The following is a 24,396-nucleotide window of genomic DNA, read 5'->3' as shown; positions in this document are numbered from 1 at the left end:
TCCCGTTATTTACAAACGCGTGTGTTCAGTAATATATTTTGATTCACAACACACTGATACACTATAGCCTATACCAATACTGTAATCCCACTCGCATAGATTACTGTAAATACATGCCAGTAAATATTATTCTTAAATATTATACACTGCCATACAGATACTTAAATTCATACCACCACCACAGTCAGCCAGCACGTGTTTGAAAGCCAAACTATCCTATTATGCCGACACTGAAGTAATAGTAATTCACAAAGTACACTCTCGTAGCAGCACTGTAGGCCCTACACATATCCATGTAAGTTAACGTTCCTACAGTCAGATGCTGACATCTACAGGCTATTAAATTTTCTCCTCGAGATATAGCACGTGAACGATAGGCATCGCTGGACCTGACACATCTGTAGGATAGATACTCATCATGTTCACTTAACGCTTTGTGCTCTTGACGAGTCATAAGCGGCCAGCTAAAGACAATTTTCTCCCGCGCATGCGTGAAATTCCTGTAACCATCTCGAAAAGAGCACGGCTTGTACGTGAACGGATGTTGCCAAGTTTACATAAGAAGTTTATGCAAGATGCGGGTAGTTTAAAATACTCGATTCTGATATTATACATCCCCACTACGTCAATACGGTATCAAATAATAAAACTAGTCGTGCATTAATGGAAACAGGGTGTTCACGTGCTCTTGTGCTCTTATTGACGCACCGCCACTATAATTGGACTGATTTACTGAAGGTTGGTGAAACCGGCCCACAGACGTAGTTTTGCTAAATGTACTGTGGTAATGCTCAAATGTCACTGTGTGATGTGAGTTATTCCAAGTACATCATCGATTTAAAAATGTGTCACATTAATAGCATTACTGATACAAGAATAACATTCAATATTAACTTATATAAACAAAGAATTAACACCGTGCACGTACACACAACAGCTGTTTGTTTTGTTCCTCGAGGACTACGGCGCGAATTAGCGCGCCGCTGCTGCTTCCCAAGTGACGACATGCGCAGTAGAAAACGAGTTTGAGTCGACCGTCTGCTACACCATTATATTCCCACCACGGCCTGATGCCATACGTTTGACAACATTGTCCCGCTCAACAAAAGAATATCGCGCCGCGTTCAGTTGGCATTGTATTGCCAGTTTGTCGCTAGCAGACGAATTTCTGCATTATAAACTCCAATGAAAAGTTAGGTTCTCACTCAATGTTGCAACGCTGTAAAGCTACCCCTCTAGCCCTCACCTATCGCCTATAGAAGTATTTCTTGTTTCGTCGCTTTAAAACATGGAAACTAGTATAGATACGTTCTTGTCTCTCCATCCATAGTTCTCTTCAAAAAATTTTAGGATTCGTTGATATTTCGTCCGCTTGGAATCATGTACTAGTAATCCTAAACTCATTATTTTTTCTTCTTTTTCTTGATATCCAATCTTTAACAGTGTGAATAATTCAACCTCCAACTTCCTTTACTCACGTTCGTACTATCGTAATCTATTTTGCTGTATAATATTTCCATTGTGATAACTAATATGCCTATCTGTTCTCTTATTTATTCACATTGTTCAATTTAATCATTCGTTTTCAATTCCATCGTAGCTGGATATTCTTAAGATCTACTCAAAATCTTCATTTAATTTCTTCTAGATCATTGGACGAGGATCGTTTATATAATAAATTAATTTAACTGCGAACTATGCACATTACTTAAATTATGATATTTAATTTTAAAAAATATGCAAATTAATAACTTAGTACAATAGAAATCAATGACGACAATTTTGTTCTAGTTTATTTTACGATACTCCTGCATTATCAAATAGAAATGTTAAACTGAAAGTAAAATTCACTAATTATACAGGATGTTTCCGAGGTGGTGCTACAAACTTTCAGGGATGATGACGAAGGGCACATGTATCAATTTGAGATAAGGAACCATGGTCCGGAAATAACTGAGTCGAAAGGTATAACCAAAAATATTTGTGTGGAAGTGGAATTGTAATTTGGCACCACGTGTCCTCTTTCCCTTAACTTTTGGAACAGTCGTGAAAAAATGGTATGGGCTGGATGTCTCCTACGTGGGTACTTGTCCCGATACAATCTGTGACCTTGCAAATCAAGCTTTCAGGTATAACTCTCTGTAAAGTTGATTTGAATAATTTCGAGGGAAAAATTGTTCCGGGGCAGGGTATCGAACCCGGACCTTTGGTTAAATATACCAACGCTGTACCAACTGAGCTACCCAGGAGTTATACCTACAGGTTGAGACCCCGGAAAAATGTATATTACCTGTCCTACTGTATGGATGTCAAACCTGGCCCTAACATCAAAACTGAGGCGTATGCTCCAAACCTGCCAACGCAGTATGGAAAGAAAAATCCTGCAACTTTCTCTGAGGAACAAAGTAAGGAACGAGGAGTTACGCAACCGTACCGGCATGAAATACGTCCTAAACACCGCCGAAAGCCTAAAGTGGAAATGGGGAGGGCACGTGGTAAGGATGGACCACAGAAGATGGACGCATAGACTCACATTGTGGGATCCCAGGATCGGCAGAAGAAGAGGGGACGCCAGACGACTAGATGGGCTGATTTCTTCAAGAAGAAGGCAGGTTCACAATGTAGCAGCAGAGCAAGAGACATACAGCTATGGAGAGATCTAGAAGCAACCGTTCTCAGTGTGTAGTGTGGTGCGAATAGGGAACTTACAAGTGCATATAGTGTTTAGATTAGTATATAGAAACGAAGAAGTGCAGCCAAGTTCGATTATATGCTCCTTAGGACCAGTTCACCTAACGAGTGAAGTCTACTGTCAATCAGGAGGCCTTTGCCCTTACGGGATATAGCAGGCAAAATAGATCTAAATTGGAAAGAGAGGAAGCTATTCAGTAATCTTTATATGATATAACTCGTCAAAGTCGCGATAGGAAAATAATAATATCAGAGGAAAGTCTAATAGGGAGAGGAGTACGACAAGGATGCCCTTATCACCTACACTGTTCAACATCTACTTATAGTGATGAAAGATGAGTGGAACGGAGAAAAATTCTCTCCGGCACCGGGATATGAACCCGGGTTTTCAGGTCTACGTGCTGACTCTCTATCCATTAAGCCACACCAGATTCCCATCCCGATGTCGGATCGAATCCTCTCAGTTTAAGTTCCACCACTTGGGTTCCCTCTAGTGGCCTACCCTCATGCACTGCGTCATAGATGTATGACAGTGGCACAATGTCCACACATGTGCAGGGGTGCACTCGTTATGAGTGACTAAGTGGCCGGGATCCGACGGAATAAGCACCGTCTTAAATCACTAAGTGATTATTTTTCGCATATCGTGTATTATTATGATGTACGCAAGTACATATGATATTTCCGTGCAGATATTCTGCGTCATCATATGATGAGAGGATTCGATCCACACATCAGAATGGCAAACCGGTATGGCTTAGTGGATAGAGCGTCAGAACGTAGAGCTGAAAACTCGGGTTCAAATCCCGGTGCCGGAGAGAATTTTTCTCCGTTCCACTCATCTTTCATCATATGATGACGCAGAATATCTGCACGGAAATATCATATGTACTTCTGTATGTCATAATAATATATCTACTTATAGGATTTAGTGAATAATTTGTTTTCATAACATGGGAAGAGTAATAGTGAACCGTATTGGGTTACCTTTAACCGAGGTTAGGCCGTAAACCCTTGATTAATGATGATAACCTCGTTGGAAAGGAGGGAATTAACAATACCATAAGATTAAACATTTACCATAACAATTTTTTACAATAAAATAAGGTAATAACAATAAATAATGCCATTAAAAATAGTAACATTAAATTTGGTTGGTTAATATGTATAATTATTATAAACAGATATAAAGAGAAAACAGCAATAGGACTAGATAATTAATAACAACAGTTGGAGAGAAGCTCCTGGAAGAAGAATATATGGCCGGAAGGTAACTAGTAGTGATGCAAAAACAGCAAATGCCAAAAGAGAGAGACAAAGCAACTTCATTCACTCTCATTCGTTATTACAAAACCGTAGATTTACTGTCATGTAAAAGATCTCCTGCGGGACAAAATTCCGGCACATCCGGCGACGCTGATATAACCTCTGCAGTTGCGAGCGTCGTTAAATACAACATAATAATTGCAAAACCTTTAATAATAATGTAAACTAATGGAGACATAAGATGATGGAACGGAAACTTACTACAGTCCAGCAAATCGATAATTGCTCATGTCAATCACAATTACTGTAAATAGCAAATCAGTCCACTCATACATACTCACTGTCCCACATTACTTCCAAATAAAATTGTATAATGTGGAATATATGAGGTTGACTACTGATCCCAACATGAAAACAATATCCATATATATGTAGCGGATGACAGTGAAAACGTAATTTTATGAAATAACCAGAATAGTTAACTAAACCTATAATAATACTCTTGAAAAATCAATAATCGAATAGAAAGAATAATGACAAACAAGAATAAATATCTATCTCTCTCTTTAAGTTACAATTCACATCTCTTAGTATCTCATCCTGACCAAACCGCCCGGCCATCGCCAAACCAGAAAAACAGCCATCTCAAGCAATCCCCGATCACGATTGCTCTCGGCAGAGCACTCCTACAACCAGTCCATCTCGCTGTCCCTAACCAACTCCGTCTCAGTCCTGTCTCTCACAGACCGACCCACTCGCCGAGTCACTCCACTCGCCATTCGCAAAAGTCGACCAATCGCCAACGGAAAGATATTTTAAGTTTAACTAATTAGAAGTAAATTATGAAACGAACCAATAAACAACAGAATAAACCCGGAAATAAACTCGTTCTCCACATATGTATAGGAGGATAACACAAAAGGAATTAAATAAAAACAAGGTTAGGTAAAATACATCTAGAGGGAAAGAAAGAAAATAAGGAAACCAGCCACGATGGATAGATAAAACAAATCAATACTACGGAAATATAAGGAAAAGAGAGGGTGGTGAAAAATATCGGCACAATAGTAGGAGGAAGACGAATAATGTTCGTAAGATTTGCAGATGATACGGCGTTGTTAGCAGAAGAGGAGACGATACTAAGAGATATGTTACTGGAGCTAAATGATAGATGTGAGCAGTATAGGATGAAAATAAATGTAAACAAGACGAAGCCCATGGTTATCGGAAGAAAAGTAAAGAAGGTAAATTTGCGAATTCTAAGTGAGGCAGCTACAAATACTTGGAGTGTATTATAAGTAGTAACATGAGCTGCTGCCAGGAAATCAAAAGGAAGATAGCAATAGCAAAGGAAGCTTTTAATAGAAAAAAGAATTAAGGAAGAGACTAGTGAAGTGCTTTGTGTGGGGAGTGGCATTGTATGGGAATAGAAATATGGACATTGCAACGAAGTGAGGAGAAACGATTAGAAGCATTTGAAGCGTGGATATGGAGAAGAAAGGAGCGTGTGAAACGGACAGACAGAATAAGAAACGAAGCTGTGCTAGAAAGAGTGGATGAAGTAAGAATAGTGATAACACTGATAAGGAAGAGAAAAAGAAATTGGCTGGATCACTGGCTAAGAGGAAACTATCTACTGAAGGGTGCACTGGAAGGAATGGTGAACGGAAAAACACTTCAGGACAGAAGAAAATGTCAGATGATGAATAACATTAATATATGTAGATCGTAAGGGGATACTAAGAGGAAGGTGGAAAATAGAAAAAATTGGAGAATCCACAATTTTCGAAAAACAACCCAATGCTGTCTGTTAGCAAGATGGAGCACCAACTCACATCACCCGCAGTCTTTCGTCCAGTTTGAATATCTTACACCTCTCCACAAAATCTTTTCCTTATTACAACATCCACTTAACAAATTCTGGTAACGTTAGCAGAACAAAGTTTACACCAAAATATAGGGGAACTAATGAAGTTTCTATTCTGTTGTTTGTTTCGCGTTGATGATGAAAATAGTTTGTTTCTCAGATGAGGTTACATTTCACACCAGCAGTAAATCCAACAGACACAATGCGTGTATAGCCTATATTGTTATTAAATAGCAGAGAAGTATCCGAAAAGTGAACGTGTAATGCATCCTCATGCATAACAAAGTCCATTGGACTCTCTTCTTTGCCGAGGATACAGTAACATTGACAGTGTACCTGGACATGATGGAGTTTTTATTTTTGCACCTCAGCTATAAGAGTTTCAACCTTAGGTGATATTCCAATAAGATGGTGCGCCTCATATTGGTGATTAATTGTTCGGGACATTCTCAACTTAAAAATTTTCCGTTAGATGGACTGCACGCTATGGTCCGACATCCTAGCCACCAAGATCCCCAGACATAACCCACTTAGACTACTTCCTGTGAGGTTATGTAAAAGACAGAATCTATTCACAACGTGTGCCAGATGTCAGGACATATGTAATGAGGAGAGGGAACGTTTTTTCTTCCATTAACGAAGAAATATTGTATATTTAATTCGTATATTATTATTATTATTATTATTATTATTATTATTATTATTATTATTATTATTTATATTTTTATCTTTTTAGTTTTTATTTTATTAATAAAGCGACGTACGAATACCATGGAATGTAAATAAATACAGTACAATAATGACTAAATATGGATGTTCTAATCAATAAATAACACTTGGCGTTCAGATGTTCTCCGTGTCACAACGGCACACATTTGGAAGTTAACTAGTATGGTAAAGGAAACTTAATGACTTCCCTTACAATGCATTAAAAGCTCTTCTTTGTAATTTTGCTAAGTTGGTTTCTATAATTGAATGCTCTAATGAGGGAAGAACTTTCTGGAAAATCTGCATTTCTTGGCAGTTGACCTGCACGACTCTCGGATTTTATTCCTCTAGAATTTTTCGTCTCGGGGTACTTAAAAAATGGGTTTTACATGTCGCCTTTGCCACAAAGCTTCGATGCCTTAAGGTTCGCATACGCTGGATAGTTGAATTGATTGATCATCAGTTGTGTAAGCCAAGGAATAATGTATCATTTCAACGTGAGCCGTGCGGCACACGGTGTGCGCATTCAACTTTTGTAAACAAGGTATATAATAGCTTTAGTTATTCTTTTAATTAGCACAGCTCATATTGTTGTATTTAATGGTTTTCTGTCGTTCACGTCATTTTGACTCACTCTTTAAACAAAAGAAACAAAAATTGTTTCTTTTTAAATTGAAAATACCAACTTAAAATAATAGCAATAGTTTAGTTTGAGAATCTAATTCATATTTGAATTTGCAAATTTTACACAGAATAGCAAAAAATATACACAGTTTATAATCTTATAATTATACAACATAAACGAATACATGGGTTCAGAAGAAATGTTCTGTAATACCAAATTTCCTATACAATGTAATATGTAAAATAAATTATAACATTATGACGTAACCTTTTTTTTCTCGAGTTAGTCTTTTGGATGAAATCCGAAGGCCTGTGTGCTATTGTTGAGACTGGTTCTATTGTTGTGAACTAGATGGCGACTGTATAGGTATTACTGATTTGTTATGAGTATGATTTCGGTGATGAATGAGGGCGGTGATATTCAGGGATGTTGTGGCCCGAATGTCCTGGCATTTGCCTTACGGTTGAGGAAAAACCCTGAAAAACTTCAACCAGGAAATTCAACCCGACCGGGAATCGAACCCGAGCTGTCTGCGTAAGAGACCAGCATACTGACCCCTACACCACAGAGGTGGTCGACATACCTTTTAAGTTAGTAATTTCCAAACAAAATTATATAAAAAAAATCAACAAAGAACAATAATAACATAATTGATATACAATTCATTGTTTTTATATGGAAGTAATGGTTTCTGAAAATTGCCACAAAGTATTTAATAATAATTGTGATACTTACTTCATCCTGCATTTCTTTTCCCCTAGAACCGAATAAGAGACCTGTAAAAGAAATTTTTTGGATGTTATAATGTTCTAAAAAATAGGGTATGATGGGCTTATATATGGACTTCTTTCCTTTGTAAACTTCTTTAGCTTGCCCAATGCTGGTTTCAAAGCGGACGGTTGGATCGGCGATCTCGGCTTAGCATTTAGATCTATTGATGGCGATGATGTCGATGCGTCTTATATTTTCGCCGTCTGCCAGGTAATGAACCTCCTTGTGGACTTCGAAGTCTTTAACATGCAGTGCAGCAGGAAGTAATGATCTAATGATGTGTCGTTTAATTTTTAGAAGCTCGCCTTGAGGACAACTTCCCAGCACATGGGGCAACGTGTCATAAACATTGCAGTGACGGCAATGGGCTGTGCGGAGAAGCGTCCAGGAAGACTGAGTACTGGAGCGACCATTCCTGTCATTTTGATCATATCCCTCCATTCAGAATCACTAAGACATTCCTTTTTCTTAATACAACTATTTGTCACGTGTACTTCAGCAAATAGCTCAACACCCTTTCCTTTGTGTGGTTAAGAACACCAGGCAGAGTATTGCCTATCCCGCAGAAGTTGCCGCAATTGTCTGTCTTTTTCCCTTCATCTTTCTATTATTGCAGCTCTGAAAGTCGTTTACGTTGAATTTGATCGTAATCACCGACTGCATAGACATGTGGATCGATTGTAAACTTTAGAGTGTTGTTGATGTTTAACTGTTGAAGGAAAGCTTCCCAGGAAGCCCGAAGAACAGCTAGGACTATATATTTGCTGCTGAAGTAAATCATGCTGTTGGGAATGTCACTGGGAAGTTGGAGAATTTCCTTGACACAGCTACGAATCATGTTATCTACCTTTAGGAGGAAAGTCTTGGGAATTAGGTCTACCGGAGCTGTTTGTAAGGGATAAATCAATGTGGAGCTTATGAACTGATTAATAACAGTCAGTTTTTGGTGAGGCTGTAGTAAATGAGTAGGTGACAATTTATCTAAATTATTTTTAAGTTTGCTTACGACCTCACTGAAGTTAAAAAAAATGATTGATTGAAGGATACTCCCAGGTATTTGATTTTTTCATCGGCAGAAATACTTTCGATGTTTGGACTGACAGTTTTAATTACGCCTTTTTCCAGTTTGCCATGATTAATCAATATAGCACGTGACTTCTGAATATTTATGTTCAGTCTTACTTCTTGCAGAAAACTTATAGTTAGAGTGATTAAGGCTGTAACGGCTTCTTTATCCTTTCCAATAATCACAAGATCGTCGGCAAAGCATAGTACACTCTTAGACAAAAAAAAAAAAAATGACCGGACTCTTGAAGCGTAAATTTGTCTAAGTTCCATTCAGCTGTGCGCCTGATACACAAGACTAAAATCAGAGTAGCAAGGACGAAACCAGCGAGATCCAAGAACATACTCTTATACCGGCAAACAACGGTTTGAACTGTGTGTGTGTCATAGCTCCGTGGTAAAACTCTGACTTCGCACGCAGAAAACCTGGGTTCGTATCCGCCTTCGTTTAAGTATATGTATTTGTTTCGTTTTATTTTTTTCTCTAGCTGGAAATGAATGATACATTTATTAACGTGCACAGGAGTTTGGATTAGTTGAAAAATTAAACAAAAATGTTCTGTAATATCGGAGACTTCTTCCTAATTACCCTTGAATTAAAACAGATGCTCAGTTCTTGGATCTTCTCCCTTCTCCATAAGGAGTATTGTTCAGTTAATAAAAGTAGTAGTGGTAGTGGTAGTGGTAGTGGTAGTGGTAGTGGTAGTGGTAGTAGTCTAATAATAGCATTGCAACAACGAGAATAATAACAATAATACTATTCATCATCATCATCAGCCTTCAAGTGTTAGACCCCAGTGGATCTGTTACGGTCTCTTGCCAGCGCCAGCGTTTCCTAGGTCTTCCTAAATTTCTTGGGACATACGACAAAATCTGCCTGGGCCATCTAGAGCGTTCCTCCTCTTGACATGTGTCTGCCACTGAAGCCTGTATTGCTGCAGATAAAGGACAATAGAGTCAATCTTTAATTCCTTCAGAATATCTATGTTCCGATGATGGTCGAGAAGGGAGTATCCAGCAGTTTTTCTCATGAATTTCATTTCGGCACTTGTTAGCCGTTTATACTATTCACAGTAATACAAACACGAGAATTATAATAATAATAATAATAATAATAATAATAATAATAATAATCGTCATCATCATAATGTAAACAGTATTGCAAAGACGAGATGGATAATGTTAAAGACAAAACCAATGCGTTTCAAATATAGGCTACACTCGTAAATAGTGCCGTTACATATCTGCTTTGTAATAGCCCAAATCATATATAGATTGTTCATTCCTATGTTAAAATCGGTTGCACTTTGAAGAGAACAACCGCCAGGATCGCCACACGTCCGCCGTAAACGAACACGAGATGGCAGTACGGTCGCTAATGCAATTCAAATGGGAGTTATGACGTGACTGCTTATGTAACAACTAGATGCCAGCATAACAAACCTGACAAAAGTTATTACCGTCAAAGCCTATAACGCAGAGCAATCTGGGTATATATGATCTACGGTAATAGCTCCGTGGTAACAGCCTTGCTTCTTGTGTAGGCGATTCAAGGTCATGTACTCCGTGAGGACGTCAGATGTTTATTTCTATATTGATGTGTAATTAATTTAGAGACATCTGGAACTTCTGAAAGCAAACATAGTTCTGCGCACATGTAACTACGCATATTAAAAGTGAAACAACCATTCTCTCTTGTAATTATTAGGGGTAACATGGCTAACAGAAGACATAGGCCAGATACGTGTAGACGTGTAGGCAAGCTCTTCTCTCTCTTGTGAGGGAGGCCTTATTTTCCGCTACTGATTCAGATAGGCGACTAGGAATGCACGATTCCACAGCTAGAAGATGACCGAAATTATCCAGAAAGGGAATTGAACATCGTCAGCCAGATTCTGGTAGAAGACGTATTTCAACTCGTGCACAGGACGCTGCTATAGTTGCAGAAGTAGAAGCGAACCCGCATCAATCTGCTTCTTCAATTAAAGTAAATGCCCATTTCCCTGGATCTTCTCGCACTGTCATAAGGCGTCTACGGGACGTAGGACGTTATCCAAGAGAGGCAGCAATGAAAGGGTGCATCACTGATGACCACAGATTATTCCGCCTTGCATTCGCAGAGGAAAATATTAATTTCGATTGGAATAAGGTAATATTTTCAGACGAAGTTACTTTTTCCTCTGACAATTACGGGCGGCAAATAATCTACCGTTCACGGGGTTCCCGATACGATCCTACGCATGTGACAATTCGCTTTCGCAGTGACCTTGTATCTGTTCCATGTTGGGGCTGGATGTCCAGTGACGGCCTGGGTGTTCTATGACGGCTCGACGGAAATCTTAATGCCCAACAATACAAGGTCTTATTGGAAAATGTTATGCTTCCCTCTGTACGGATGATATATCCTGATGATGATGAGATTATATTTCAACAGGATAATCATCGTGTTCACACATGTGGCGAGGTCATGAGATGGTTTTCAGAGAGGCCATATATCAGAGTGATAGAATGGCCTCCCTGTTCACCAGATCTGAATGTCCTAGAAAATGTGTGGTCGGAGGTGAAGAAAACTGTGAACGAGATGATAAATACAAAAGATGCGCTCTGGAATATTATCGAGGACGCTTGGGATCGTGTATCTTCACGTCGACAGTACCTGAGACGCCTGATCGCATCCATACCCCGTAGGATGAAGGCGGTTATAGATGCGGAGGGATTACATATCCGGTGTTGAATTTTTTGTCTATTTTGATGTTTGTTTATTGGTCTCCGAGGTGTATTTCTTTATTTTGTTTAATACACAGAAAAGGATTATGTTTGTTTATTCTTATCCAAGAAGGATTTCTTTTACTTAAGGTTTTTTTTTTTGTTTATTTCTATCCGAGAAGATTTCGTTTAGTCTCTTTAAATACAGGATACAAGGGAAAGGATTGCTATTATGTATCTAACTTGTCCTTTGTAAATATTTAACTTTTTGTTAAATATTTCATAATACTGGTTATTATCAGTATACAAGAAGTAAAAAATACGAATGAAAAAACAAAGTATAGACTGAGTTTCGAACTCGAAACCTTTCGAAAATAAGACCACGATGCTACCGAATGCGCTATGCGAGAAAGACGATGAATCTTCTCTTTAAGAAGCTTGTTATATAAAGTGGTGACAGTGGAGTGTTGGAAACATTTACGACAGAAGAAATTCGCGTGTGTATCATGCTCTGACGAATGCACCTGAAGTCTTCCGAATCAAACATAGAATCTGGAGCCCGGTCATTTTTTTTTTTTGTCTAAGAGTGTACAATCAAAGGATCAGAGTCGCTGTCAATTGAAATCCATATGCTGCAGCAACATCTCTGTCAGTGACATCATTCAGTATGTGGTTAATACGTAAGTTAAACAATATGGGAGAGAGAGGATCACCTTACATTACTCCGCGTTTTATTTTAATTGGTTCTGTCCGGCTTCCTTTCATTTCTATATGAGTGGAATTGCCAATCAAGAGGTTTATCACTAACGTTTTAACAGCAGAGGAAAATTGGAATGTTCGATATTATGGAAAACAGATGGACATGTCCAACACTGTCGAATGTCTTACTGATATCTAAGAAAACAAGACCTGCACACAGTTTTTTGGAGGCAACAGTCCGCAGAATGCCATCAACAACATTGATATTAATATTGTTGGTTGCCATTTCCTGCAGGCGTGGTAAACTACTTAGCCGCTCATTTTGCGTTTCCAGGGTGCACCACGAGGAGGTGCTTGGGTAAACATCTATGCCGCATTGGTTTACTCCAAAATCCTAACTGCCCACTCTGCAACCAGAACATCGTAATGGACTCAGACCATCTAATTCTAATGGATTGTCCCAATCTGTCCTCCACAACACTGGTCGAGAAGTATTGGGAAGCAAGAGAGAAGATGATGGCCATCCAAATATGAATATATTCCATCATTCTTGCTGAGATGAACTATTTTGTACTCTTCTCATTGTTTGTTTGTTTACTTGTATATTTCTTTACTTGTCTCACACTATTGCATGTTGCCATTATCACGGCTAAAGATAAACTCTACAGGCCTGCATTAAATAAATAAATAAATAAATAAATAAAATATTGATATTAATAATAATACCAGGAATCATGAGGAAACCACGCTGATAGGGATTCAAAGAAGTTAAACTTCTGATATAGATATCTAAAGTTTTGGAAATGACTCAACGTAAAACGGATGAGGTCGTGACAGGTCTCCATTTGCTTAAAACTTGTTCGTGTCCTCCCTTCTTAGTTCCTTTAGACTATCTGGAACGAAGCCTGTGTTTTTCATTCTATTGATGATAATGGCAATGATTTTTGCTTTTTCTTGGTTTTTAATTACTTTCAAAAGTACCTTATCCGGGCCCGGACTTGTGTCAAAAGTCGTTTTCTTGGTTGAAGTAAATACCATATCTGGGGTTATTACAAAGGGAATAATATTATCGTCAGAGGAAGGAAGTACGTCATACGTTTCTGTAGTATAATTGTTAATTGTCTCAAAAATAGTTCTAAAATAAGCTTCTATTTCATCCTTGCTCAGTGTTAATTTCTGGTTATTTTTATCAGCTAATATTTTCCTCACTGCTTTCCTTCTCTGATAGAAATATTCCTATTGTATCAGTTCATAATCAAAATCTGCCTTCCTCCTTAATCTTTCATTTTTAGATGTTCTTTGGGGATTGTTGGAGTCTCTGTATTGACGATTGTTATTCGCTAGACGACCACGTTGTCAGGCTTCGATATATTTCCTAGCTGGGTTTTTAGGACCTGGCATAAAATTAGTTACTTAAGCAAGAAATTTACTAAATGCAGAAAATTTCTCATTAAAAGTATTGTCATCAATATAATCGTCAAATTTGTGGAGCGATTCTTACTATTCCTTAATATTTTTATATTAAGAATACCATGTTTATCATTGTGTTGATTAGTATTCATTGGTTCGTCTAGAGTATATAGGTTGCTGGAACGATTAGGTATCGACAGCGTTACATTCCTATGAAGAGCTGACTAGGGAATTACGATGTTCTTGCGGATGAGATTTGATGATACGTATACGTAGGCCTTTGTAGAGTTTATCACAGTATGGACAAGCAGATTTATTCGTATTATCAGAATCATTATTTGCCATAGTAAAACAGAAAAACACAAATTTATGTGATTCAAAGAAGTTATGTATATCTATTTCGGAATTACAAATCAGTGTTCCTAAATGTGATGTTTCCTCATAATTGAGAAGTTTCAATATAGTACAATACATAAATATAGCGATTTAAAAACTATATAAGTTATCACTAATGGTAGAATATTTAGTTGCTATTTACAATTTATTAAGCAATAGGCTAATTAGTTAGCCTTCAGTGATTCGATAGAATTCAATGTTTGTTTTAAGAATTTTGCTATTAAACTTGCATATGTAATGTCACTAACATTTTTACATATTCATAAGATGTTAGTAGTTTGAATTATATATAAAATTAGATTAACTTATCTTAATATGTGAGGAAAATAGATTAAATCTGACAGCTGATGAATTCTTGCAGTGTGCAATATATCTGCAATTAACCTCATCATTTTCATAAAAAAAATTAGACCTATGCGATCTGTTTCGGTTTAAAAATTTATTTCTTCTGACAATCGCTTCAGAAATCAAACTACAAGTAAAATTCAATAATTTTAATAGCAAAAGTTCCCACATTTTAAAATACAATTACTAATTATTTGCGAGAATAATCTATTGATAAAACAGTATCATTATCATTAACTCTTGCTTATTTTAATTTTGCTGTTATTATAATTGTTATCAAGTTAGGTTTCCTGCAATCTTTTTTTTTTTTTTTTTTTGACTTTATTATTTAGTTACATCGTTCTTAGTTGAATTATTATATTTTAATTTCCATAGATTTGGTAACATGTTCAGTTATTGTAATTATGTTTCTAAATATAGTCAATGTGTTTCATAGATTATTATTAGAAACTTATTACGTACAGAATTATGTTTTTAATGGAAGTGATTTCCAAACAATCTCGAAGGTCTTATCGAATTAAAAATAATTGCAAATATGGGCCTGTGAGAGCTGAAGTAAACAGTGGTGTGATTACCAAATAAATCGTTTAGGATATAGTAAAAGTGCATATAGAGTGTTAGTTGGGAGGCCGGAGGGAAAAAGACCTTTAGGGAGGCCGAGACGTAGATGGGAAGATAATATTAAAATGTATTTGAGGGCGGTGGGACATGATGATAGAGACTGGATTAATCTTGCTCAGGATAGGGACCAATGGCAGGCTTATGTGAGAGCGGCAATGAACCTCCGGGTTCCTTAAAAGCCAGTAAATAAGTAAGCAAGAGGAGTAATCTACTCCTCTTGTAAGTAAGTAAGTAATAGTAAAAGTAGGCCCACAAGCGCCATAGTTGTCACAAATTCTAGTCAAACCACAAAATTATCTCATGCTTCACAAACGACCATGGTTCTCTTCCCACAACTCGATAAGAATGGTCGGTCATAGAACTCTCACAGTAAGGTAGCTACGGAGTTGGTTGTAAGCAATGAATGAAGGACAACTGGTTTGCATTCATGGTACGAGCAGTGGGAAAAGAAAGACTTCAAATAAGTTAGTCTTGAAAATTCCACAAAACTGCATAGGCCTACATAAGGCACTTATATTACGTAATTACTACACAAAATGTATGTGAAAAAATATGTCTTTACATTGATACCAACTATTTGATCTCTTAATCTGCTTCCAGTTCATTGACTGGTGAAATATGAAGCTCTTGCTATCTCTCGGAGGATATGTCAACACTCCTGGATGAGAGGTAGGGAAATATCTTGATAGCGCGATGACAGTGAAGTGCTGTTGAAGAATCGGTAGAATAATGGCAACAGTGTTGCCAGGTGTAAAGTCCCTATTGTAGAGATGTTTTAACCCTACTAGGGATTGAGAGATTTTTGTGTAAAATTGGCCAAATTGTAGGGTTTTCCTCATCCTTCTTTTAATATTCATAACAATCGCAATGTATTTTAATTTCTACTTTATGGATCTACACGGCATCCAGATATGGAGGGTAGCTGCGAATATATTGAATAAGCAGTCGCGGACAGCCGATGAGGGATGGTCCTCCAGCTTGCGGGTTGGACGAAGGGCTAACAACCCATCACCGTAAAAAACAGCTTCTTACGAAACCCCAAAATAAGCCTCGGAATGGGACTGATTCTAAACTTGGACACTCACTTTGAGAGAGGAACAGAGGTTAAGAGTGTTTGAGAATAAAGTGCTTAGGAAAATATTTGGGGCTAAGAGGGATGAAGTTACAGGAGAATGAAGAAAGTTACACAACGCAGAACTGCACGCATTGTATTCTTCACCTGACATAATTACAATACGAACATTAAGTCCAGACGTTTGAGATGGGCAGGGCATGTAGCACGTATGGACGAAGCCAGAAATGCCGGAGGCCGGAGGGAAGAGACCTCTTTGGAGGCCGAGACGTAGATGGGAGGATAATATTAAAATAGATTTGAGGTAGGTGGGATATCATAGTACAGACCCGGTTAATTTTGCTCAGAATAGGGACCAATGGCGGGCTTATGTGAGGGCGGCAATGAACCTCCGGGTTCCTTAAAAGCCATAAGTATGTATTTTATAGATCTAGGAGTCATGAAATTCAAAGCGATCTACACTTACATAAGCATTTATGATTACGTCAACCATAGTCGCATATCAAAACAATCATGTTCTCTTATATCAGAAAGGAACATCCCAGTTGTTTCCTATTAGGAATTGCGTAATTCGTAGTTACATTTTTTAACTTAAGTTCCTGTCGTTGCATCATTGTAGTACACGTATCATGGGTTCGTTTCTGTGAGTTTAACTTTTCTCGTGAAATATATGGGAATGAAGTGATGTTCTATAATCGTGGTAAATTTACTATTTTGTAATGTGAATTTTTTCTGGTGACTAATCAGGTCCATCTACTTCCAAGAAGGAAAGGGAATTGCATGGTGACTTAGTTAAAAGTGAAAAATCGTGGGGTGGTCAGAAATTTCGAGATTCCTAGTTAACGGAACCAGATTTTAAAGGTTCATTATGGAAGACTGAAAACGTTAATAAGACTAAATGTAAAACATGTCAAAATTAATTTGTGGTCGAAGTCACGGTTTATCAAACATTCAGAAAAAGAATACAGCACAAATTAAACATGTCTAAAGCATAAGTATTACCATTACCCTAGCTTCAAAGATACCAGGTTAACAAGCTAAAAAGTAAGAACGTCGATATGTTTTGATGTGATTGGACATAATCGTACAAATCAATAAGATCTCTCTTTCGCATAGCAAAATTGTGAAGGATCTAACATAAAATATCGTGTTGAAGAGATCTAGTTCGACCTGAGGAGGATCTTGAATACACAAGGTAAAACATATTCTATTATTATTTATTATTATTAAAACACAGTTCATTTATAATATTGCTTATGTTATATAATAGTAATATATGTTACAAGAGCGGTATGTTGACGTTTTCATGGTCGAGGAAAAGATTGAAAAAGCGAAACGTAGTTGAGCTTTTTTAATTTCCGAGAACATGAAAACAAACATACCGCTCGTGTATCGTACATTATTTTGTGCGAAGATCGTTTATTACATACCTGAAAAACGAATTTCTAATTAGTTGCAATGAAATCTCCATGTTGGTTTCTGTTTAATGACAGCAACTTCGGAAAACCAAAATATCTTTCTTCAACATTGTTGCTATAAAATGTTTTCTGTGTTTACTATACTCCAGCAGGCCGTGATATACGTCTGTCTTTTTTTTCTCCCAGTCTATAAATGCGAACTTAAAACAAACGGTAAGGTTATGTAATAATTTATTTTTCATTTTAATATTTTAACAATATTATTTATATAACATATTGCAGTAATAACATCGGCATCTGGAATCTTGTTGATTTTTTCACGGCTTCCTTAATGTTACTTGTATCAGGAATGCAATAAGTTTCGTGGAGTAGTAGACTTTACTTAATTTTTGCAAATATTTAAAAACAATTAACATTGCAATTTAGGTGAAATTGCAGTGGTAAGTTTCCATTTTATAATTATTACTATGTTAAACGTCTCTAAAAATAATATGTTAAAAGCCTAAAGCAATAAAATGATTGTCGCGCTTAAGCGGTAAGAAGAGGGAAATTATGTGTGTTACGTTGGGAATACTGAATGTGATATTTCACACTTACCGCGTATTGGTTCTGTGCGGAAAACAAGTAAATACACACGAACTCGCACAAAATAATTTATGTAGGAGTTTCTTGCGTGAAGTAGGGATATTTTATAAGGACAGAAGTGATTTTTGGTTACAGCAACTTGGCAACACTGACTGGCAGGCGAATGCGAGTTCGAGCAAACATCTCAAGTGCCGCGTTTGTGGTACAAATGCTAACGCGCTGGTGTTCCATCCAGACGGCCCAGGTTCGATTCCCGTCTAGGCCGTGATGGAATTTATTGTGGACAAAGCAAGCGTTGCTGGTGATTTTACTTGGGGTGCTCCAACTTCCATCTATCATTCTATCAACACTCTCCACTTTCATTTCATCTATCATCTGCAATAGTAAAGATGGCTGGGGTCAAGTCTTCGGGGTACAACGGTTTTCCGATGCTCATATAGGAAAAGTTTGGGGTTCCGAGCTCCTAGGGCAGCGGTCATCAAAACACTGCACGCTCGGGCTAGCGTCTGTTACTCGCGGACAAGACACTGCCCTAGCGTGCATTCGTGGCTGCTGGCGGGTATGCTGTCTCTCTATCTCTTGTCCACAACGGAGCAAAGTTCCTTACCCTCCATGCACTCTGCCCATTTCAGCGAGTGCTGACGACCACTGTTCTGGGGTTTCAACAGCTACTCGTTAGCTATATCAGGGCCCCGTCCATATCTGTGCAGTAACTGTTAACGCGTCTGATCGCGAAACCAGGTGGCCAGGATTCGAATCCCAGTTGGGGCATGTTACCTACTCGAAGTTTTTCCGGGTCTTTCCCTCAATCCAATATTAGCAAATGCTGGGTAACTATCGGTGCTGGATTCCGGGCCCATTTCACCGGCATTATCACCTTCATTCCATTCAGACGCTAAATAACCTGACATGTTGATATAACGTCGTAAAATAGCATAGCCACCTGTTGGCATGGGGTTCACACAGGACAGCTGTAGAACTTAAGTCACTCACCGCATATATAGGACCACAGTGAGCCAAAGCATTCTTAAATATAAGGGCTCGTCCCGGATCCATTCCTCTAAAAGCTCAAAGCCACACATTCGGCTCAGACTTCACGAAATTTTAGTCAGGATCATAAATCTCTTAATTTCTCTTCAAAGTATGAAAATAATTCGATCTGAGCGGTCACAATAGCTAAGACCCAGCTTTAACGCTGCGTGGATATCATGGCCATGGCTTAGACTGAAATCTTATATCTGCGCAGTGTAAAGTGATACTCCGTGTTTGTTTTGATATAATTATGGAAATATCAGGTTGGTACATAAGTTCGTAGCGTTCTTTCACAAGTTTATTGAACACATCAGATACACATAAGAGAGACGTTAATCATGAGCAATATATTCTCCTTCACTATATATAACAATCTGCCAACGCTGGAGTAGTTTTTTGATTCCACGCCTATAGAAATCGCGTGGTTTTGAGTTAAAGAAGTCGTTCGGAGCTCATTTTCATCCAGAAAGGAAATTCCTTGAAGGTTGTTCGATAGAGAGCGGGAAAGATGAAAATCTGAGGGCGCAAGATCAGGTGAATAAGGTGGGTGTGGAATGATTTACCAACCCAACTCCTGGTTAGTGTTTTGTGTCAGGGTAGCAGGGTGCGGACGGGCGTTATCGTGTAATACCATCACTTCACGCAATCTTGTCGGTCGTTTTTCTTGGATTGGGTGTGCAAGACGTCTCAGTTGGTGACAATAAAAGTCGGCAGTGATGGTTACATCTCGGGGAAGCAATTCGTAGTACAGCATACTCTCGCAGTTTTACCAGATGCATAACATCTTTTGTGGATGCGCGCTGGGCTTTGTACGGAGAGTTGCTTTTTTGTTCGGGCTGAAACATTCCGTTCTTTTCCTTATGTTAACATAAAGACATCATTTCAGTCAATCATTTATCATGTTAAGATGGCAGAAGTAGATTCTGTTACATCAGATACAATATTAATATACATCACGAATATTTTCGACTTACTTTTCAAGTCATCTTCAGGTGATAGTTTACTAACAAACAAGTACATTTGAACATGGTGAAAAATATAAAGATAAAACACACTTATAAAACACAAGTAAATAGTTTAACCATGCCTGTCACTTCCTTCCGTGCTCTATTCATATAAAATCCAATAGCTCAGTCTACCATGTAACGCCAAGATGAGAAGGCCACATCATCTGAAAACCTCTACTGTACACCTTTCGTGAGTATTAATTTAAAGCCCTTTTCAGGCTTTAATCACTTAACTTCTCTTCAAAATTCTTAAGACATCTTTTTGATTAATTTTTTTCAGATATTATGCCTCTCACCACGGCGAACAGACCGAGAATTTCTTTCACATCCATTTTACTACAGTCTTCCAATATATAGAACTTCACAATGAACAATTCTTAGCCTTCAGTTTTACACAATAATAATTTTAAACGATTTTAATTTTACAACTCAGGCACACACTGCCTGCCTTTTTAATATATTGTATAAATTATAACTACAGGGACATCATTTTATTTTTACTAACATTTTTAATATTAACCTGGCTATACCTTTCTATTAACGATTGAAACAGGAAACACCGTTTGCTACCCTTTCCACGACGGAGTTCGATGATACTGGCGTAAAATACAAATCACTTTACTAGGTATAGGAGGGAAGAAAAGTAGTTCATCCATTTATGTAAACTAGGAAATATCGCAATTTTGAGTTTGATAATTTTCATTAGGTTTTTTGTTTAATCAAAATACAGTAGGTACTGTATTAACACTTAGTGTTTTTACACACGAATTGAGCTATCCATTCGGAAGTATTAATTATGCAGTGTATATTGTACTGTTACAGCACATTAGCGTACTGTATAGAGAATGAAGTTAAATTGAAAAATAATCATAATATGGATATTTAAACACATTTTAGAAAATGGTGGCCGTTCATTTCGATACAGGCTTCAGTTCTTTTGTGCATATTATCGCACTATAGACTATTGTACCTAATTCCAATTACCAGTTTCGTCCTTCGTACGAGTAACTCATGTTGAAATAATTCTGTACCTACTCTATAAAAGAGTAAGCTTACGTACTGTAAATTCAATCTTCACTTCTGCCCGATCCGAAAAGATAAAATCACTCAGAAATGCTATCTACTGTCCGTTCAAGTGGTTTTGTCGCAGGGTTGTAGAAAGGGGGGGGGAAATCACGTGACAGTTAATTACTTAAGGAGGCCCTTTTATTTAAGTTATTTTAAACACTTGAATAATATTACGTAGACGTCCAATTCCTAACAGAAATTAATGTTTTCAGAAAAGAGCTAAGATAGCCCAGCTACTAGACTTTACAAAGGGGCGAACAGAAGCAGGTGGGGGAAACATGGATGCGACATAGGGAAACTGACGACAGTACCCGTACGAAAATATGACTCAATATTGAAAGCTCTTTCGTCACTGGAAAACGCGAACATATTTCTGAAACGTACTATACTCAGTAACTCAGTACTGCTTACGGGCCTTCGGCTCTGTGTCGTGAACGGTTGGAAGTTTACTAGTAGAAGGGGTGGGAGTGAATTACATTCCAAAACTCAGGTATAATAAAAATTGAAGTAAAAATAAAATGATGTCCCTGTATATCCACTGGAAGGTTTGTATCTGAATGTTAATTTAATACCATGTACGCCATTTAACCATTTTAAGAAAAGTAAGCATGGTTAAACTATTTACTTGTGTTTATAAGTGTGTTTTATCTCTATACTTTTCACCATGTTCAAATGTACTTGTTTGTTAGTAAACTATCACCTGAAGATGATTTGAAAAGTAAGTCGAAAATATTCGTGATGTACCGTTAATATTGTATCCTGATGTAACAGAATCTACTTCTTCCATCTTAACATGATAAGTGATTGACTGAAAATAAAAATTATTTATCTGATATTATTTCCTCTTATTTGCTGAACTGAAATAAGTTTTGAATGTACGACGATGTCATTCAATTGAAAACTAAGTATGAAGGAAAGTTAACAGACGGAACTACACGCGATCTCGAAAAAAAACCTGGCAGGACTGCTTCCAGAAGTGACAATGGCGTTGAGAGAGATGCATAAACGCAGGAGTACTTCGAAGGTGATTGGGCTTGCTAGGTTCAAGTTGTGACTGGAAAAATATTTGAAAATAATTTCGGAACATTTTGAATGGATCACGTATTCGAAGTAAGAATTAGTTTGCCATCACGCTCCAAACATAGACAGCATGTCGAAAAGTTACCCTTTAAAGTAACACGAGACGAATACAAGATAAGGGACAATAAATCATTTCCTGTAAGAGGAAGATAAATGTTTTCCGAAAACCGAACTCGTATTCTCTAGGTTTATAATCATTTTAGTCACATTGAAAACCTTTTATAGTATTACGACAAAATGTTGGAAACCACATAGCCACAGTGACTAACGTGCATTGATAGTTCGACCTTGCAACACTCAACAAACCAGCTTATTACTTGTATCACGATACTTCCAGTTCTCAGTAGTTACCACTGTTTATGACTCACTCTTTTGTTATATCACTAGCAAAAAGTTATATCTTGATTACTAGCCTATTAATCCAAAGTGAAACTGTGGAAAATCCACCACTTCTATCCACATTCATCATGAGTACTCATATGCCTCACATTTTCTTTTCTCTGAAGAACTTTGCTACAACTGTCCGTATTTTTCCTAAATCTAGAAGAAATTAGTTCGCACTTTGAGCACTATTAAATCCGTGAAACTCTGTGGATAATCGACCGCTCGCATCCAGAATTATCGCGAGTAATCACAAACATTCCCATCCTACAACTGTCTCAATACACATTTAAAATTCAGCAAAAAATACTGTCAATCCGTCTTAGAAATCTGTGGAAAATCCACCGTCTCTATTTTGAATCACCGCAGGTGATGATAAATACCTTTTCTTTGCCTTGCTAACTTATATAACTGTCTGTAACTCGCCTATATTCTCTACAAATTAATATTAGACACGCGATGGGACTTAAATGACGTTGGGAGGCACATCTCGGTCCTTCACCAAATCAAGAGAGGACATCGCATTGACAGTTCATATGCATCTTTGTTCTAAATGGATTCCAACTCACTGCTTCTTAAATGTTATAGGTTCAACCGTAGTTCAGAAATTAGTTTTTTTTTCCACCAAAGTGTCCCAACTTCATTCCCCGACAGACCCTGTCAAACAGTGGTGAACGAAATGGTTACGGAGTAAGCTTTCTCCGAGTGTTTCTGTGCTCCACGTTATCCTGATTCTCACCTTAGTAGAGAAACTGCTACGTACGAACTGGAAGCTTCAGTGTTCATCGAGAGTGGTGTCGGGAGTTTTCTCTTTTTAAAACAGTCATAACGGTTTCGGGACCCTCTCAGGTAAAAAAAGGCGATCGGAATGTGGTACTGACTACACCACCTCGTTCTAGTGCCGATATCGTGAAATCACGGAGTTCTGTCTCCATGTACCTTTGCACCTCCATAACGTCTAGTGGAGATAACTATATCTTTTCTTAACGTGAAACGCCTATGTTTGAGGTACAAGAGAGAAAAATTGTAATGTTTCGACATGGACGGTTTACTCTGACGTCACTCTTGGTACCGTGGAATCAGGATGTGAGAGGAAGTTCGTGTCTCGTAGTTATTTACGAGGTTCTCTCGCTCCATTTTTTATTTAATGCGCCTGGAGTTTTTCCACACAAGAGGTTAAGAGAAGTCCCAAGATCATTCATTCATTCATTCATAATTCATTCATTCATTCATTCATTCATTCATTCATTCATTCATTCATTCATTCATTCATTCATTCATTCATTCTTCAGAACTTAGGCACAGTATAGAGAACATACAGTAGGGACATATAAGCTGTTTCGTGGGAACAAATTCTGAGTGCGCATGTCACAAAACCGGGTGTATTATCTGAAACCTCCACCAGATGGATCTGCATGTACGACAGTGCTGGCATAATTTAATATTAACTGAAAACATTACATTACTCATCTTTTAACAATTTGAAAGACATAAGGCAAAGGAATGGCAATATAACCATAATAATAATTACTTCCGTATGCAATCATCATGAAAATATTCACTAATTGACGCTAACGTTCAAG

Source organism: Periplaneta americana, chromosome 11 (genome assembly GCF_040183065.1).
Source record: "Periplaneta americana isolate PAMFEO1 chromosome 11, P.americana_PAMFEO1_priV1, whole genome shotgun sequence".
Classification (NCBI taxonomy): domain Eukaryota; kingdom Metazoa; phylum Arthropoda; class Insecta; order Blattodea; family Blattidae; genus Periplaneta; species Periplaneta americana.
This window is presented reverse-complemented; position numbering follows the sequence as displayed.